The following is a 6,261-nucleotide window of genomic DNA, read 5'->3' on the forward strand; positions in this document are numbered from 1 at the left end:
CTCTTATATAAACATAAATCCTAACAGATATACAAATTAAACACAAGACTATAAAAACCACTGAAATTCTAATTAATAACATTTATTTAATAGGATAACTAATAACATTTGGCTAAAACTAAATTTCTACTTTCTTATGAATATTCTATTGATTGATAAATTTGAGTTAAGCATTCTGAAATTATGTGTGCTCTGTTCTCCTCCACTTTCTTTTTTTTTGTTTGAATACTGTGAAAACTGTCATTCCTATAGTGGGCTCTGATGTCACTGAATTTTACTTGGCAAAAAAATGCATTATTGCCAATGAGGTGAACCCCTGTTCTTTTTTCATTAGCCCTCAAGAAAGGGGTATTATTTGAAAGTAGCTTGTGTGTGAACACAAATACACGGGGGCAATGAAGTCAATATTAAGCCTTAGTTATAAAGTGGTTATCTGGTTGCTTATGCTATTTGCCTTCAGATTATCTTCAGAAAGAAAACACAAAATTAGAAAATTTCCATAGAAAACACTCAGACCCTGAGGGGTCTGTGGATTTCAGGCTGAGAAACACCTAGATTATAGGCAAATTTAAGCTGCCAGTGCCCTCTTTTCCTCTTGGGCGCTACCCTGTTTCCTATAGGACCTTCTGAGGGGAGGGGTCGGGGACAGGGCCTAGAAAACCAGTTTAGAGCTTAGTAAGCAGAAAGAAATGTGCACTTGTTAGGGTTCTATTTATAATCCTTTTGCTCCTCCCAGTAAAACTCTCCTGTTTTAGCAGTGGGCCTAATTGTTTTTGATCTATTATCAGTGCTCTAATTCCTTAAGGAAGAATAAGGAAGTAGCAGGAAGAAAGTTTCCTTCCCTCATTTCCACCCAAATCTTTCTGTGACCCCTGGAATTTTTTTTTTGTGGTTAACAGCCTCTCAGCACTTAAACCTCTTCACAGAGCCTTGCCTTCCCCTGCATGTCTTACTGAAGCAGCTCTCCTCCAAGGAGCCGTCTTGCAGACCTCTCCGCATTGGAGCCCCTCCTCCTCTTTTTCCTTTCTCCTTTCCAACCACCGGCTTCACTGAAGCCCATGCCATCTGTCATCTGACCTAACCATTTTGTTCTTTGCTACTCCCTGACCTTCTGTATAAACCTCTTGGTCACTGAAGATTTGGCACCTGCTTACAGTCTTCATCTCCACTCTAGATCCTTCCATTGTCCTGGGTGACTTCCACATCCACTTCTACATATGAACCATGCCACACCCAGGCTTCCTAATTCCTTGACTGTGTATGTCCAATGACCTTCACCTCCACACCATTTCAGCATCTTAATCTCATGGCTCCACTTGGGTAAATTTCCCTAATAAAACTGGAACCCACCTTATAGAGTAGTTGTTACAATTAAACGAGGTAAGGCTTTATTTTAGCACAGTGAGGACACATAATAATCATCACTTAGTAAATATTAGCTGTTATTATTGCACAAATTTATATCTATAGGGTTGGAGGGTGGTGGAAATAGGGCAAAAAGATTTCCACTTCTACAGATTTTACCAGGAATGTGGGAGATTCTGAAACACTAGAATGGGAGTGTGGCTGGGGAGGGTCTGAGAAGGCCCAGTGGTGTGAGCAGCTCCCTCCTCGACAGCAGTCTCAGTTGAACCCACAGGTGGGCTTATATATATATACACCAACTTTAATTAAAAATAGGTGAGTTGAAAAGTTCACCCATAACTTTATGAAATGGCATACATAATACACAATTTTGAATTAGGCTGGCCTCTTGTCCAGTAATGTTATAAACTGTGCAGATAAGCCTCTGGCTAGTCATTTGACCATTGACAAGGCAAGCAGAAGAGTGACAGAACTCTTCTTAACATTTATTGATCATTTGCCATGTGTTAGGTACTGTCTTAGGTAGTTTACATTTTTCCATTTCATTCTAAATCTATGTTTTCTCATGTATAAAAAACAAGAATTCTAAGTTTCAAAATTCTAATTTGAATTCTCTCGATAATGTAAATCACCTGGAGAAATGAACCCCATTGATCCTTGAGAAAATGAGAAAGTTTTTTTTTTTTTAAAGATTTATTTATTTATTTTAGAGAGATAGCAAGTGCAAGGGGCAGAGGGAAAGGGAGAGAAGCAGACTCCCCGCTGAGCCAGGAACCCAACATGGGGCTTGAACCCACAACCCTGAGATCATGACCGGAGCTGAAATCAAGAGTGGAACGCTTAACTGACTAAGCCACCCAGGCACCCTGTGCAAGCTCTTATTTTTAAAAAAACTTATACTTCTGCATTTTTATATGCCTTATAAAAATAAAACTATTGTCCTTCACTATAAAATTTCCTTGTACTACTTCAAAAAGCTTTCTTCATTTTAGCCTCTATTTGTTGTGTGACTTACTAGCAAATGTAATGCATAGGAAAGCATATGGTTCCTACATGTATTCTTAGAATTGGTATATGACTTTAAGTCAAATTTAATCTACAATAAATATGTATTGAATGAGCAGATGTGATTAATCATGGTTGTAAATGAACTATGGCAAAAAAATCATCCATTATTAGAATAATTTCCAGAAATTTAACTGTAGTAGAATAAAAATGTATTTATTGGCAAAGGAGGAAGAATTAGCCATTCAAGCCAGTTGGTAGAAAATGCTACTTAATGATTCTGACATAAAAGTTTTTAAAAGGTTCCAAGGAGGGGGCGGAGCAAGATGGCGGAGGAGTAGGAGACTTGGATTTCATCTGGTCTCAGGAATTCAGCTGAATAGGGATCAAACCATTCTGAACACCTACGAACTCAACAGGAGATCGAAGAAGAGAGTAGCAACAACTCTCTGAACAGAGAAGCGACCACTTACTGGAAGGTAGGACGTGCGGAGAAGTGAATCCGAGACGATATTCGGGAGGATAGACGGCGGGGGAGGGGGCCTCCGTCAGCCGCTTCTGACAAGTGATAGAGCCGCAGAGCACAAAATCGGAACTTTTAGAAGTCGGCTCCGCTGAGGGACGTTGCTCCAGTGGCTAAGTGGGGGGTGGAAACCTGGCGGGACAGTGTGGTCTCAGGACCCTTGGGGGTCACAGAAAAACCGGGGGTGCCTGAGTGCAGCAGAGCTCCCAGGTATTGGAGTGGGGAAGCCGGCTGCAGAGACGGAGCCGAGGCGCGGGCTCTCAGCTTGGAGTGGCCATAAACTGATCCGCGGCCTAGTCGGGCCACTGCTCCTACAGCAGGGATCCAACAAGTGGCAGAGCTGGGGAGACTCCCCTTCCTCCCCAGGGAGGAGCGGCACGGGAGTGCACAGCAGGGATCTGCTGGGTTTGGAGACTCCACACGGGGTCGGGTGCCAGAGATAGAAACTCTCGGTCACAGGCTGGGTGAGCACGGAGTGCGGCCAGAGGCCAGGGAGACGGGAGTGACTGCTTTTCTCTGGGGGCGCACTGAGGAGCGGAGCCCCGAGTTCTTGGCTCCTCCGGGTGGAGCTTGAGAGGCCACATTTTCACCCTGGTCCTCCAAAGCTGTACCGAGAGCTTGCAGGGAACAAAAGCTCCTGAGAGCAAACCTGAGCAGCTTGCGTAGTCCCGACCGACAAGGGCGGGGCAATTCCACCTCCGGCAAAGACATTTGGGAACCACGGCAACAGGCCCCTCCTCCAGAAGATCAGCACGAACAGCCAGCAAGCCAAGACCAAGTTTATCGATCAAGGAGAACGGGAGAACTCCAGCGCTAGGGGAATACTGCACATAGAATTCATGGCTTTTTTTTTACAATGATTCATAGTTTTTCAAAGTTAATTTTTAACTGTTTTTTTAAAAATTTTTCTTTTTCCCTTTTTCAACCAACACCTTATCAATCCCTTTTTTTAAAAAAAGCATTTTTTATTTTTCATTTTTAGAATCATATTTTATCCCTTCATAGTAGTTACCCTTATTTTTGGCATATATATATGTATAAGTTGTTCTCTCTTTAAAATTTTAAGATACAGTTTCTTCTAACAGATCAAAATATACCCTAAATCACTAGTGTATGGCTTTGTTCTAATCTCCTGCCTGATCACATTCTCTCCCTTTTTTTCCTTTTTTTTTTTTAAATCTTTCTTTTTTCAAACAACTTCTTATCTTAAATTCCTTTTATAAAATCTTTTATAATTTTCATCTTTACAGTCATCTTCCATCTCTTCATTGTATCAACCCTTATTTTGTACATATATAAGTCTTTCTTCCTTTTAAATTTTAGGAGGCACTTTCTTCTAACAGACCAAAATACGCCCAAAATCTAGTGTGTGGCACTGATCTATGCACTAGCCTGATCATATTTGATCATATTCTGTTTTTCTTATATTGTTCTGTTTTTGTTTTTATCTTTTTGTTTTTGTTTTTGTTTTTTCTTTCTCTTTCTTTTTTCTTTCTTTCCCTTTCTTTTCCCCTGGTTTCAGGTCTTTTCTGATTTGTATAGAGTCTATTTGCTGGGGACGTTGTTAACCTGTTAGCATTTTGTTCTCTCATTCATCTATTCTCCTCAGGACAAAATGACAAGATGAAAAAAATCACCTCAGCAAAAAAAAAACAAGAGGCAGTACCATCAGCCAGGGACCTACTCAATACAGACATTAGTACGATGTCGGACCTAGAGTTCAGAATCATGACTTTAAAGATACTAGCTGGGCTTGAAAAAAGCGTGGAAGTTATTCGAGAAACCCTTTCTGGAGAAATAAAAGAACTAAAATCTAACCAAGTCGAAATCAAAAAGGCTATTGATGAGGTGCAATAAAAAATGGGGGCACTAACTGCTAGGATAAATGAGGCAGAAGAGAGAATCAGCGATATAGAAGACCAAATGATGGAAAATAAAGAGGCTGAGAGAAAGAGAGAGAAACAACTACAGGATCACGAGGGCAGAATTCGAGAGCTAAGCGATACGATAAGACGAAACAACATTAGAATAATTGGGATCCCAGAAGAAGAAGAAAGAGAGAGAGGGGCAGAAGGTATATTGGAGCAAATAATAGCAGAGAACTTCCCTAATGTGAGGAAGGAAACAGGCATCAAAATCCAGGAGGCACAGAGAACCCCTCTCAAATTCAATAAAAATAGGTCAACACCCCAGCATCTAATAGTAAAACTTACGAGTCTCAGAGACAGAGAAAATCCTGAAAGCAGCTCAGGAGAAGAGATATGTAACCTACAATGGTAGAAATATTAGATTGGCAACAGACCTATCCACAGAGACCTGGCAGGCCAGAAAGGACTGGCATGAGATCTTCAGAGCACTAAACAAGAAAAATATGCAGCCAAGAATACTATATCCAGCTAGGCTGTCATTGAAAATAGAAGGAGAGAAAAAAAGCTTCCAGGATAAACAAAAACTAAGGGAATTTGCAAACACGAAACCAGTCCTCCAAGAAATATTGAAAGGGGTCCTCTAAGCAAAGAGAGAGCCTAAAAGCAGCATAGATCAGAAAGGAACACAGACAATATACAGTAACAGCCACCTACAGGCAATACAATGGCACTAAATTCATACCTTTAAATAGTTATCCTGAATGTAAATGGGCTCAATGCCCCAATCAAAAGACACAGGCTATCAGATTGGATTAAAAAACAAGACCCATCCATATGCTGTCTGCAAGAGACTCATTTTAGACCCAAAGACACCCCCAGATTGAAAGTGAGGGGGTGGAAAACCATTTACCATGCTAATGGACACCAAAAGAAAGCTGGGGTGGCAATCCTTATATCAGACAAATTGGATTTTAAAACAAAGATTGTAATCAGAGATGAAGAAGGACACTATATCCTACTTAAAGGGTCTATCCAACAAGAAGATCTAACAATTGTAAATATCTATGCCCCTAACATGGGAGCAGCCAATTTTATAAGGCAATTAATAACAAAAGCAAAGAAACACATTGACAACAATACAATAATAGTGGGGGACTTTAACACCCCCCTGACTGAAATGGACAGATCATCTAAGCAAAAGATCAACAAAGAAATGAAGACTTTAAATGACACACTGGACCAAATGGACTTCACAGACATATTCAGAACATTCCATCCCAAAGCAGTGGGATACACATTCTTCTCTAGTGCCCATGGAACATTCTCCAGAATAGATCATATCCTAGGTCACAAATCAGGTCTCAACCGGTACAAAAAGATTGACATTATTCCCTGCATATTTTCAGACCACAATGCTTTGAAACTAGAACTCAATCACAAGAGGAAAGTCGGAAGGAACTCAAATACATGGAGGCTAAAGAGCATCCTACTAAAGAATGA

The 6,261-nt window shown here is 40.6% G+C and overlaps 1 protein-coding gene across 2 annotated transcripts in view; it reads left to right on the top strand.

The window, feature by feature from the left end:
- LOC112824627 (mitochondrial adenyl nucleotide antiporter SLC25A24-like) overlaps positions 1-6,261 on the top strand; it is a 75,141-nt gene that overhangs the window by 5,702 nt on the left and 63,178 nt on the right. The window lies entirely within an intron of this gene.

Source organism: Callorhinus ursinus, unplaced genomic scaffold (genome assembly GCF_003265705.2).
Source record: "Callorhinus ursinus isolate GAN/ISIS: 27379988/994484 unplaced genomic scaffold, GSC_fseal_2.0 scaffold9, whole genome shotgun sequence".
Taxonomy (NCBI): Eukaryota; Metazoa; Chordata; class Mammalia; order Carnivora; family Otariidae; genus Callorhinus; species Callorhinus ursinus.